This window comes from Procambarus clarkii, chromosome 24 (assembly GCF_040958095.1).
Source record: "Procambarus clarkii isolate CNS0578487 chromosome 24, FALCON_Pclarkii_2.0, whole genome shotgun sequence".
Lineage (NCBI taxonomy): Eukaryota > Metazoa > Arthropoda > Malacostraca > Decapoda > Cambaridae > Procambarus > Procambarus clarkii.
In genome coordinates this window covers 45,282,112-45,295,876 of record NC_091173.1, presented here as the reverse complement: position 1 = coordinate 45,295,876, position 13,765 = coordinate 45,282,112, and the positions used below count along the sequence as shown (strand labels likewise).

General features: G+C 44.8%; 1 non-coding gene across 1 annotated transcript; it reads right to left on the bottom strand.

Annotated features, from left to right (window-relative positions):
* Positions 1–11,593: 11,593 nt before the first annotated feature.
* On the bottom strand, positions 11,594–11,712 carry LOC138368294 (5S ribosomal RNA). The gene has a single exon (XR_011229569.1). It is a non-coding gene; the product is annotated as a 5S ribosomal RNA (ribosomal RNA).
* Between the last annotated feature and the right edge of the window lie 2,053 nt (positions 11,713–13,765).

The window sequence follows — 13,765 nt, the reverse complement described above, 5'->3', positions numbered from 1 at the left end:
TGGGCCTGTTCTGGCTCGAAGTGGGGCTGTTCACCTAAATGCAGTCCGACCTGGACACAAGCACATTGGACAACACACAGAAGATGCCACGAGGAAGATGTCACTGCTTAGGACTAGATGCTGGCTGGGAAGCGCCTGGTTCTGCTCCAATAACTGCAGGCTGGAACTGGTTTTTGGCTGCACCGAAGTGCTCGTCGAGGCTGGAGATAACAGCTGCTGTAGTGACAGCGAGACGATGCTGGCTTGCTTTATGGCTGGCGAGCTGATCGATCCATCCACTCACGCACTCTAAGGAATCAGACGTTGGTAGAGTGAGGTGCGTAGCGCTCAAGCAGAGGGCCGCCTAAGTCACACTGCGAGCGAGACGATGCTACTCTTGCAACGATGCTGATTGGTTTGATGAATGCCCGCCGCACGATTTCCCGACTATATCCCATCAAGCGGACGTACTAGTAGCATTGCAACTCCTGCCTGCCCTTACTTTACGCTTGTGGTCGAGTAGACACGGCTTTCTCACAACGCTTTCAAAACTGCAGTTGCCTACTCGTCTGTTTCACGTCCCTGTGAAATGACTTTTGCACAAATCCAAAAAATAGAGCAAAATCAGCGATAATAGTGATTGAGGTGAGCCGCCTGTTGGCTGCAGCCAGAGGAAGGAGGGGAGGGGCAACGGGGTGACGTAGGCGAGTCGAGCAGCCAATGGCGCTCGAGCAAGCGCCTCGAGACGGCGTATATAAGCAAAAATTTTTCGGCGCCATCACGGCCAGCCGTCGTCGAGAGCAGACGTGCCTCACAGCGCTCTTCACTCCTGGCAGCCCATCAGACCTCCCTTCGCCGATGCGAGACCCTTGTGGTTGTCGGCAGTTGGTCAAAGAAGACTACATCAACTTGACAGTCAGAAACTACGAAGAATAACATCCAGCAAGAGAGTAATTTTCAAATATTACAGCAAGCCTGAGGATTGGCGCCGCGCCAACCGCCATCACCGAGCCAGCCGCCCTCCTCCACCCTCCTCATCCTCAATCCTCCACAACCCATCCTCGCCCTCTCTCCTCAACCCTACCAACGAACCCACACCCCATTCACCAGTTTCACCTCACCACTCATCCCAGTCTCACCTCACCACTCATCCCAGTCTCACCTCACCACCATCACCACCCTCCATCGTTTTGTACTGACCTATATGTACTAACCCCTGTCTTTCTGATCTGTTACTCTACTCTTGCTCTTTCGCCACCTGATTTAACTGACTCTGCGCAAGTACCACGGCCTGTGTGTAGTAAATCTGGTCACGCAACGAGTCGGGGCAACTGTTTCGCCATTGTAGCATGGCTAGGCTATGTTAGGAATAGGAGCACTTTGTGCTATTCTAGGTTTGACTAACTATTAAAACTCTACTCTCACGAGCCATTATTGTCAATCACCAATCATGCTACCACCATCATCATGCCAGTAAGACTTAAATTAAGGTTCGTCGAACCCTTTAAACTTAATGAAACCCAGATCTCCAATGTTCTTGGCACCCATGTTGAGGTTTCACCTGTTGAAACCTACCTTACAAGCAATGGGGCAATTGTGTTGCTCCCCACTGAAGATGACCTGCAAAAAGTCTTACATCCTGATAAAGCGTCTGTACTCCATGCAGCGGGCGTAATTCCCGTTCCTACTGGCAAATTCCAAGCTGGAAGGACAGTGTTTGTGTCGCGATTCAATCGCCACATAGCCAGGGACTACAATGATGATGAAATACTCGACGAAATTAACAGAGTAAATGAACAACGAGCCATACAAATACTCAGAATCACCAAAGAAGGCAACCCACGCCCCACTCTAAAGATAACGTTTGCTACTACTGCCCATGCTACCCAGGTGATTGATCAGGGATTCAAATGCTTTGGGTACATATCCACCCCTGAACAAATATCAAGAGAACGCTTCACCGATATTAAGCAATGCTTTCGGTGCTTCAGTTTTGATCATGTGGTGAACAAATGTCCTGCAACAACACCCACCTGTAGTATTTGTGCTAAAAACCATAAATTTAGGGATTGCCCCCAACCTAGCAGTCGTAAATGTGCCCTCTGTGGAGGGGGACATTTAGCAGTATCTCCTGTGTGTCCAACGAGGAAAGCGGCAATACAGAAAATGCTTGACAAGGCCCAAACCTCACGACCTAACCAGTCGCAGACGACACCAAACATGAATGCTGCAACATTCCCACGCATGCCGGGTCAAAGTACAACCACAAACCAGGCTTCCCAGCAGACATCCGTACCTAATCAGCATAATGCTTGGGTGGGCCAAACTCACCCAACAACGCCAATGTCACAGCCGTCTTCTGATGCTTCGGCACAGGTAAATATCCTAATAGCAATTGCAGCAAGATATGCACGAAATAACCCCCACTTATTTGCCACCATTATCAACAAGCTTTTGAAGGCCAACAACCTACCTACAGTCATAATCCCAAATGATGCGTTTTCATCCAACCCTGAACAATCATCGCAACCACAGTCGTCACTCCACCAGCCACTGGTCTCTGAACCCACAACAAATGATGCAACCAACGTCATGCAATCTACAACAAACTCCACTGTCCCACTCACTACCTCGCAGATCCCACGACCAAACCACCCCACTCAGACTCACCATGTCAAAGTAGCAGTGAGAGATAACCCTTCTACCCTACATATAAATGGGAATGGGTGCCACCATCATGGTAAACCTGAACACCCAGTCAACTCACGAATCATTCCTGCTTCACCGGCCCCTTCTGATTACTCATCCTCAACAGATGAATCCTTTGATATCCACATTGAGGACTCAGAAGAGGAGCCTTCCCTACAACAGGAGTCGCCTACTGCGACACTACCAGCCAACTCAGTCCATCGACCAGCAGCTACACAAGTGACCAACGCAGCAGTTGATGACGAACGATCCTCAGAAGAGGAACATGAAGATGAACAAGAACACGTAGAAGAAGAAGAGGAAGAATGTGTAGATGATGAGGGAGCAGAGGAGGAGGATGAGGCACAAAAGAGGGAAGAAGGGGAGGAATCAGAGTGCAACCGGGGGACTGAGAAAGCACACCAGTCAAGGGGAATGAAGCCTGAACAGACAACTGGTGGAAATAAACAACAAAAGAACAAGCGTGATAGGTCACCAATTAAAACTAGACAATTCTGCGCCAAATAATGGGGATTACAATTATGCAACTTAACGTAAGACACTTTTTCAACAACAAATATCTACTAGAACTGGAAGCGTGCAAGTATCACCCTGAAGTCATCTTGTTAAACGAGACCTCTGCACGCCTTGACCAACACATCAAACTCTATGGATACACGACCATTGAAAGGAACTCTGGCCAGAATAGAGGTGTTGCGGTCCTCATCAAGCTGGGCTGCTCTTTCACCAACATCTACCTCCAAGAAGAAAATGCCCTAGCAGTGGAAATAGTCACGAATCATGGCCCACTTGCTATTCTAACTACATACATCCCCCCAGGCGAGCAATCCATCCCTTCGAGAGCCATTCACAAGGTGCTCAACAGAAATGTCCCAACGATCCTTGCAGGGGACTTTAATGCCCACCATGCAGCATTTTTCAACGACACCAATGGACGGGATGACATTAAGGGTCGTCTATTATATAACCTCATGACAGCGAGGAACTTAACCTTCTTGGGTCCCTACTTTAAAACCTTTGTAGGTAACCACGAAGGAAAACCTGATATCATACTGACAAATGCTGAATGCAACATCTTTCACAGTAGAATACTCCCAGGTAATGATGTAGGTTCAGATCACATACCCGTTATTCTCCATCTCCAAGCATCTCCCTTTAGAATTCTGGGACGCCCCAGACCCAACCTAAACACGCTTCGACTTCGTCCATATATGGAGTTCCTTGGCTCTGATCCAACCGCAGATCTTGACAATCAACCGGTCCAGGACATTGACACAGCAATAGCCTCTATACATACTCGCATCACTGAAGCAACTATGGCCAATTGTGATCTAACCAACTCCAGAATAATTCAGCAATACAAACCAACCAGAGAGATCAAGAATAAAATGAGGCATTACCAACAAGAATGTGTGAGGCGCCTACGCACAGGCCAGCCATCCCTCCAAATCATTCAAGCCCTCAGACGTGAAGTCTTGGGCCTCACGCTCCTTCACAAACGACATATTTGGGGTACTCTAGTCAACCAAGCGAACCAGTACAAGAGAGAACCTGCCAGATTCTGGGGGAAGATCAGAAAACTCCTAGGATCAACAAAGACTCCACTGTCGCACCTCAGATATACATACACTGATGACAACAACGAGGTAATAACCACCAGAGTGGAAGATGCACAACTGCAGGCTAATCTCATGGGACTGGTTTGGGAGGAAATCTTCACAGAAAACAACAGCCAGATCAACAATGACAACCACCATACAGTCAACCAATGGGTTGCTGAAAACGTTGGGAACCTGGCTAGCAGGCCTCTAGTTGACACCGCACTCCTTGACCCAGACCATCCGATCACCCGACCCATTATCATACGGGAACTGTTGGAAGTATTAAAGAAAACGAGGAACAAAGCACCAGGGTTGTCAGGAATAACAGTCAACCAACTGAAGTTTCTACCTTTAAACTACGTGCAGTCCCTGCTCAATGTCTTCAACGCCATCCTCGTCTCAGGCCACTTTCCACAAGTATTTAAAACTGCCAAAATGATCTTTATCCCGAAGCCAGGCAAAAGCAAACACGTCCCTGGAAACTATAGGCCTATTTCCCTCTTGGAGTCGACAGGAAAGTGCTTTGAGAAAATACTGTCAAATCGTATTAACTACTACATGGAGTACCACCATCTGTATACAGAAAAACAGTTTGGCTTTAGGAACCACAGATCGACACAGCATGCCATCAACATCATTTACGATGCAGCAGACAGTATTAGGAAACAGCGCCAGACTGCAATAATAGCAACCAGGGATGTCAACAAGGCCTTTGACAGTCTCTGGCATAATGGGCTGCTCTTCAAGCTGCAATCCATACCACACCACAACTGGACCCTCCTTAGACTAGTCAAAAATTTTCTAAGCCATAGAACAATAATTCCAATGTTTAACAACAAGGAAGCTGATTCCTTTATTCCGACAGCAGGAGTTCCTCAGGGATCGTGCATAAGCCCACTCCTTTTCAATCTTTTTGTAAATGACTTGCCACGCCCTATTTACAACGACACTATTATCACTCAATTTGCAGATGATGTCATCCATGTAGTGTCGTCGATGCCTGCTGGCCAAGGAACTAAACATGATTCAGTCATAAGGAAAACGAAAGAGGAACTAGCAGCCACAGCAAGTTGGGAACAAGACTGGAAAATCATGACAAACCCTAACAAGATTCAACTGTGCTCAGTGGGCAGCTGGGCTAGTACACTTGGGGTCATCAACATTGGTGGCTCGTTAATACAGATAAAGAACTCTACTACAATTCTAGGCTATGGAATATCAAGACTTTTGAATTCCACTGAACATATTAATAAGAAAGTAACCTTAGCCAAAGCACAACTAGCTCGGCTGTACCGATTCAGGCAAGCCCCAACGCATGTGAAGCTACATCTATACAGAATGCTCATTCGACCTATCCTGGAATACCCATACACCCCGCTTGCCCTTACTAAAAAGTCAAATATGGTGAAACTTCAAAGGGTTCAAAATAGAGCACTGAGATTTGTAGCAGGAGTGACACTTGCTGATAAAATTCGGACCGACAGACTCCACATCCAATTAAAGATAGATCCGTTGAATAGACGTCTCCACAAACTCTCAGCAAAACAGTTATACAAAATGAAGTACACCTACTTACCAAATCGTGAAGATCCCTTTACGGTTTACAACACAACCAATTATGAAATACGAGACCAGCCTCACAGAACAAGGAGGATGTCACTACAGCAAAGAGTCAGGCGGTACATCCACAACAGGAATTACCCTCAGCCCAGAATACTTAGTAACCTACCACGTGAGGAGGACGATGACTGGGAACCTCCTGATCCTTTATACACCTAACAAGAACGAACTATGAAATAACAAGTCAACATCAGTCACCAATACCTCTACCAACCAGGACAAATTCACTGTATACACCACCTACAAGATCCTATACCAACAATACATCTGCAAGTCACCACAGCACTGCTCTACGGATGCGGCACCAAGACTCTGTCCTCGCATGGCAACTTCTCTCCTCTTGTTGTGCAACAGCTACAGCTTGCTGCTACTGGCAGCCAGCAATCATTCAATCATCTAAAAAAAAAAAAAAAAAAAAAAAAAAAAAAAAAAAAAAAAAAAAAAAAAAAAAAAAAAAAAAAAAAAAAAAAAAAAAAAAAAAAACATCACCATAACATCATCACCATCATTTATGAGCACAGCCTTGCCTCCCTATCAATACACATATCAACTCATATCACCTCATAATCACTTCCCAAGCCAAAGTGGTTAGGCCACTACCCTGTCCATCCCACTCTCCTCCTAACCTCCTAATCCTCCTTCATGTTTTCCTTAATCCTACCCGTGCCTCTTCCATCCCTGCTTGCCAGCTCTATGGACTTTTTAATCCGTAATTAATCCGGCCATCACAAACCACAGTTGTTCACCATGGCTCGCACCAAGCAGACTGCTCGCAAGTCCACGGGAGGCAAGGCTCCTCGTAAGCAGCTGGCCACCAAGGCAGCACGCAAGTCTGCTCCTGCCACAGGGGGTGTGAAGAAGCCTCACCGTTACAGGCCCGGAACGGTCGCCCTGCGTGAGATCCGTCGTTACCAGAAGAGCACCGAGTTGCTCATCAGGAAACTTCCCTTCCAGCGTCTGGTGCGCGAGATTGCCCAGGACTTCAAGACCGATCTTCGCTTCCAGTCGTCTGCCGTCATGGCTTTACAGGAGGCATCCGAGGCTTACCTGGTCGGTCTCTTCGAGGACACTAACCTCTGTGCCATCCACGCCAAGCGTGTCACCATCATGCCAAAGGACATTCAGCTTGCTCGCCGTATCCGTGGAGAGCGTGCATAAGCTAAATCGACCACCCTAGTATACACCAAACTCGGCCCTTCTCAGGGCCAAAATATCCTTCTAAGGAGATTTCAGACATTCCTAGCATCAGTCATATGAATTAACCTTCATCTACACATATAATAAATAAATAAATAAATAAACAAATACACTAATTTAGGTGTCATACATACACGTGATATCAATAAATCAAATCATTTGTAGTACAACCTGTTCTCTTACAAACAAAACGCCGTCGCTTTTCGCTCTTATGCACTGTCAAGGATCACCCCCCCCCCCCCCAAAATAAAAATTGTCATACTGTACTAGAAATAAAAGCAGCTTGTATAAGTGACATACTGTCCAGTCCTGTTTTATTCTGTTTTCGGTCCTCTGGCTTAATCTGTTAAGTTAGGAGATGACATTTTAAATTAACCGTTTTCTTGACATTTTCAAACCTAAGAGGGTGGCCTGCATAGTAATCCTAATGTGGAACATAACAATGAATCTCTAATCTCTAGAAAAAAGATACCGAGTGCTTATATGTGTTGAGAGAGAGAGAGAGAGAGAGAGAGAGAGAGAGAGAGAGAGAGAGAGAGAGAGAGAGAGAGAGAGAGAGAGAGAGAGAGAGAGAGAGAGAGAGACACACAGACAGACAGACAAGACAGACAAGACAGACAGACAGACAGACAGACAGACAGACAGACAGACAGACAGACAGACAGACAGACAGGCAGGCAGGCAGGCAGACAGACAGACAGACAGACAGACAGACAGACAGACACTGAGAGAGAGAAACACACACAGACAGTTTCATAAATATTCTCATTTTATAGCTATTTGCTTTCAGTGACAGAGGTTTTTGTTATAATAGTATTGGTGTCTAACACTCACAATCTCTTTAGAAATTAAAGTGTGGCTCCAATGGAGCCGAGTTTGTTGGTTTGAGGCCAAGCCACCACCACAGGGCAGTAAGTAAGCCGTTTACTTGGAGGAGGTGTACTTGGTGACGGCCTTAGTGCCCTCAGAGACGGCGTGCTTGGCCAGTTCTCCGGGCAACAGGAGCCTTACAGCCGTCTGGATCTCCCGACTGGTAATGGTGGAACGCTTGTTGTAGTGGGCCAGGCGAGAAGCCTCGGCGGCGATGCGCTCGAAGATGTCGTTCACGAACGAGTTCATGATCGACATGGCTTTGGAAGAGATACCAGTGTCGGGGTGGACCTGCTTCAGCACTTTGTAGATGTAGATGCTGTAGCTCTCCTTCCTCCTGCGCTTCTTTTTCTTATCGCCCTTGGCAATGGCCTTCTGGGCCTTTCCGGCCTTCTTGGCAGCCTTTCCAGATGCCTTGGGTGGCATGATGATGCTCGTGCTGGCTGGCGTTGCGATACAATAATGAACTTTTGCGCGAGGCGAGCTTTCCTTTTATATCCCGCTCGCGACTCAGCTCAGAGCGGGTCGCGTGGCGGAGCGCGCTGATTGGTCAGTGGCGGGCTCCCTTGATCCTGAGCGGGGTATATAACACGAAGCTCGATCTGCGGGGCGGCATAAAACACCACAAACCCACAACAGCAGCAGCAATGTCAGGACGCGGCAAGGGAGGCAAAGTGAAGGGCAAGTCAAAGTCTCGCTCCAGCAGGGCCGGACTTCAGTTCCCCGTGGGCAGAATTCACCGTCTGCTGCGTAAGGGCAACTACGCCGAACGCGTCGGTGCTGGCGCTCCTGTCTACCTGGCAGCCGTCATGGAATACCTCGCTGCCGAAGTTCTGGAGCTCGCCGGTAACGCCGCACGTGACAACAAGAAGACCCGTATCATCCCACGTCACTTGCAGTTGGCCATCCGCAACGACGAAGAACTCAACAAACTTCTGTCTGGCGTAACCATTGCACAGGGAGGTGTTCTTCCAAACATTCAGGCAGTTCTTTTGCCAAAGAAGACAGAGAAGAAGTAAGCACTTCTGCCACCCACCACGACAAATACCATAACCAGGCTCCATCCGGAGCCACACACACTTTAATAGAGAGATTCAAGTAGACAATCAACTTTCAAACATTAATAATAACATTTATATTGATTTCATTTGGAATGTGTACATAACAAACAAACAAAACAAAATTATAGGGGATATTCAGCATCACTTGGAATATTAACCAATCATATAAATCCAATATATATTTTATATTTTACTTTAAGCGAGGAATTCATATTCTATTAATTTTTAATCATACAAATGAACAAAAGCAATTCTTCACTAGACGTAATGAATGAATAAATGATCAAGGTTTTAATGTGTTTCATGAATATATATATATATATATATATATATATATATATATATATATATATATATATATATATATATATATATATAATATAATATAATATATTATAATACTTGTGAACCAGAATATGTTTGAGCAGCAGCGATCGTGCCTGCCATTGGCCGAAGTGCAACAATTCAAATAATTTAAAGGGCCTGCTCGGGTATATAAGAGAGGCTGGGAGACTGGGGCCGGTGGTGGGTGATGGGTGATGGGTGATGGTGTGGTGTGGTATGGTGTTGTTAAGAGTTGATTTACGGCCAGCCAGCCAGCTGCAGCCAAGGCAGGGCAGGGCAGGGCAAGGCAGGGCAAGGCAAGGCAAGGCAAGGCAAGGCAAGGCAAGGCAAGGCAAGGCAAGGCAAGGCAATAACAGGACAGGACAGGACAGGACAGGCAAGGCAAGGCAAGGCAAGCGGGCGGGCGGGCGGGCGGGCGGGCGGGCAGGCAGCCAGCCAGCCAGCCAGCCAGCCAGCCAGCCAGCCAGCCAGGCAGCCAGCCAGCCAGCCAGCCAGCCAGCCAGCCAGCCAGCCAGCCAGCCAGGCAGGCAGGCAGGCAGGCAGGCAGGCAGCCAGCCAGCCAGCCAGCCAGCCAGCCAGCCAGCCAGCCAGCCAGCCACTCCCACTTTGTATTTATATGCATTCAATTTATATTCAAACATTATATATGTTAAGGGCCTAGTTTTAGTGTTTATTTTAAAAATGACAAACATCGAGTCGTTTTACCAGTCCTTTAGCGTTAACGGTGATGCATTTTAAAACTGAACAGAAATCACCTTTTCTGGATATATCAAATATCGAATCCGCTTAATGTGCCTACAATTCAATCATTCAAAAAATACATAATTTACATCATGCCTTTTCATAGAACAGACAATAAGATTTGAGACAATAAGAACTTTACTTTTATAACTAAAGTTGCACAATTATACCAACTCTATGGTGGCTGGGTGGTAAGGTGTGTGGCTGGTGTTTTGGAAGTCGCGAGTTCAAACGACCCAATGGGAGTACTTTTTTTTTTTTTATGCCATACAATCTTCCTAGTACTATTATGTAGGTGTGTGTGTGTGTGTGTGTTTTTATTCATTCTTTGGTTTTATAGATGACATACATATTGACTCCTTTTACCGGTCCTTAATTAGGCTCTGGGGAAGCAATGGTGGTGGTGCATTTAAAACTAAACCAAAAATCACCAGTTCTGGACGCGTCAAATATCATATCCGCTTAATGTGTCTACAACCTAATTACTTAAAACTACACTATTTAATTCATTCATATCATGTGCATATTGGTCATTATGCTCATACAACCGACATCAAAATTTATTTTCATTATTAGAATCATACATTTCATCAAGTAATACAGATACAAAGAGATTTTCTTTCTGAGAAGACCGTTAGTATTGGCTGGCTGGCAGGCAGGCAGGCATTTGAGGGTTATTATTTCGCCTGTTGATTGGGGGGAGGGTTGATGTGTTAGGGGGTTTTCGGTTAGGTGTGGTGGTGGTGATTGGTGGTGATTGGTGGTGGTGGTGATTGGTGGTGAGTAGTGGTGGTGGTGGTGAGTAGTGGTGGTGGTGGTGGTGGTGGTGGTGGTGGTGGTAGTAGGTGGGAGGGGGGGGGGGGGGGGAAGGGGACTGATGGTCTGTGGATTCCTTCTCCGTACCCCTTACATATAAGCAAAAACATGCCTTCCTGTGGGTATAGAAACATTAACACAAATTATATCAGTAACTGATATTGTAGCCTTTTAAACAGAAAAGATTTGTACATACAAATACTTTTAAATTATCATTTATTTGTGGAAATGGCATTTACGTCATTAAATTGATACCTCAGCATCAAGCTAGTGTCCTGCAGCTGTGGTCCAGTGGTAAAGTGTATATAAGTGATGCGTATTCTTGGAGTTGCGAGTTCAAACCCGGATTAAGATATATATATATATATATATATATATATATATATATATATATATATATATATATATATATATATATATATATATATATATATATATATATATATATATATATATACACAACATGTTTTGTTTTGGTTGTTTGTTTTTGTATAAAGCCTCACACACTATATTAAGCGAGTTTGTTTTAAACATGACATACATATTAATTCATTTTACCAGGCCTTATTCCACACAACTCCGTGAATTTCCCGTGGAGCCAGCCATTCAAACAAAAACAAACGAAACAAAACAAAACAAAACAAAAAACATTATTGCCAACAGCATTTGGTGTTCCCAGGCGGTCACCCATCCAAGTACTAACCAAACCCAACGTTGCTTAACTTCGCTGATCGGACGAGAAGCGGTGTTCTCAACGTGGTATGGCCGTTGGCATGAGACTGCCTACACATTGTGGCTAATAACCAACTCTTTTTAGTCATCACGGCAGGATACGGACCTTCTTGTGGTGTCTTAATGGTAATTGTATCCTAACATATTTTTGTCTCCTTGGCATGGATATTTAACATCGTTTATTCAGTCTTGGGTTTATGTTCTTTCGCCATTTACAGACATTTTACATCTACCTACTTCCTCAGCCTGCCCTGCCAATTTCTAATGAATTTGTGGATTTTCTTTTGTAATACATACATGTGTGTGCTCATCTGCTCTTCAGTTTTTATGATATTTGTCTCATCTGTCCTGCTTTATGATACTTTTACAAAGAACATGAACAAATGCTTCTATTTTAGAGAAGATATGGGATCCAGGTTTCGGAGCCGTAAAACCAACCGTTGTGATTGGTGGACGAGTTGCCAGGTTGCAGCTTCTGTACCGTGCCGGCACATAAATAGGTTCGGCTCAAGCGGCGGCAGCATCATTCCCCCGTGACTGTCTGAGCGTCTCTCATCACCTTGGTTATCTCATCATCATCATGGTAGAAGCAAAGCCTACCAAGAAGGCTGCGGCTGCTGCTGTGGTGGCCACCACCAGGAAACCTCGCGTCCAGGTTGCTCACCCGAAAACTAGTCAAATGGTTCTAGCCGCGGTCGCAGCACTCAAAGACCGTAAGGGCTCGTCTCTACAAGCAATCAAGAAGTACGTTGTTGCCAACAACAAAGTCGAGGCTGCCAAGATCGCCATTTACATCCGAAGATTTCTCAAGAAAGCAGTGGCTGACGGCATTCTTGTTCAGACCAAGGGAAGTGGAGCTAGTGGATCATTCAAGCTGGCCGTAGCAGAGAAGAGGGCCGTTCTAACTCCCAAGAAAGCCACCACAACCAAGAAACCATCTACAGCAGCAAAGAAGGCCGTGGTAACTCCCAAGAAAGCCGCCACAAGCAACAAACCACCTACAGCCTTGAAAAAGAAGCAGCAGCAGCTTGTTGTTGGGAACAAAAAGCCCAAAATAAAGAGAGCTTCAAAATCTCCCAAACCACCCAAGGCAAAGAAAGCTGTCAAGAAAACAACAAAGGCAAAATAAACGACGACATGCAAGCAGCATGAATACACATGACAATAAACATCCAGGCCTCCCCCCTCAGTGGAGGGGCCTCATATGATTCCAAAAAGAGTTTAGTTTTGTAGACAAATAAATCATTACTTTTGGGGTAGATTTACTCTGTATATTATATATATATATATATATATATATATATATATATATATATATATATATATATATATATATATATATATATATATATATATATATATATATATATATATTTATATATACACATGGGTGAGGTGATATGGTACCAAAGTTTTGGGTAAGGTGATTGACATTTACACAAGATAAAACACGAACCAATGGGAATAAAAACATAAGAATGGAAGTAACTGCAGAAGGCCTATTGGCCCATAACACAAGCACTTCCTCTTGATGCTTCTATATTGGTTCGGAGTCTTGAAGCTATAATATATATATATATATGCACACAAAACTAAATAGTCTTGTTAGACAAATTGCCCCTATTAGAGGCAAGTTGACTAACAAGCCGAATGACTGCAATTGTTTTGAATTTGAGTTAAATCTAACATAGAAATGTAATCAAACCTAACCTAACCTATGCTAACCCAAGCTAAGCTAACCTAACCTAACCTAAGCTAACCCAAGCTAAGCTAAGCTAACCTAACCTAACCTAACCTAAGCTAAGCTAACCTAACCTAACCTAACCTAACCTAACCTAACCTAACCCAGCAATTCATGATCTTAATATAATACTGTTAATTGGATAAACCAATTTGGAAAGAAATGTTCGAAAATAACAAAATTAACTGTGCTTGTTAGGAAAATTGGGCCTTGCATACTTGTCCCAATAGTGTGGTTCTCGCTTTTAGGTACGACATAAACGTATACCTAAGTTGAGAGAGAAAAAGATTCGCACTCAAACATGCATATCGATTGCCAGTCCTGAATTCTGGGTAGATATTCGTGTCCTCCCT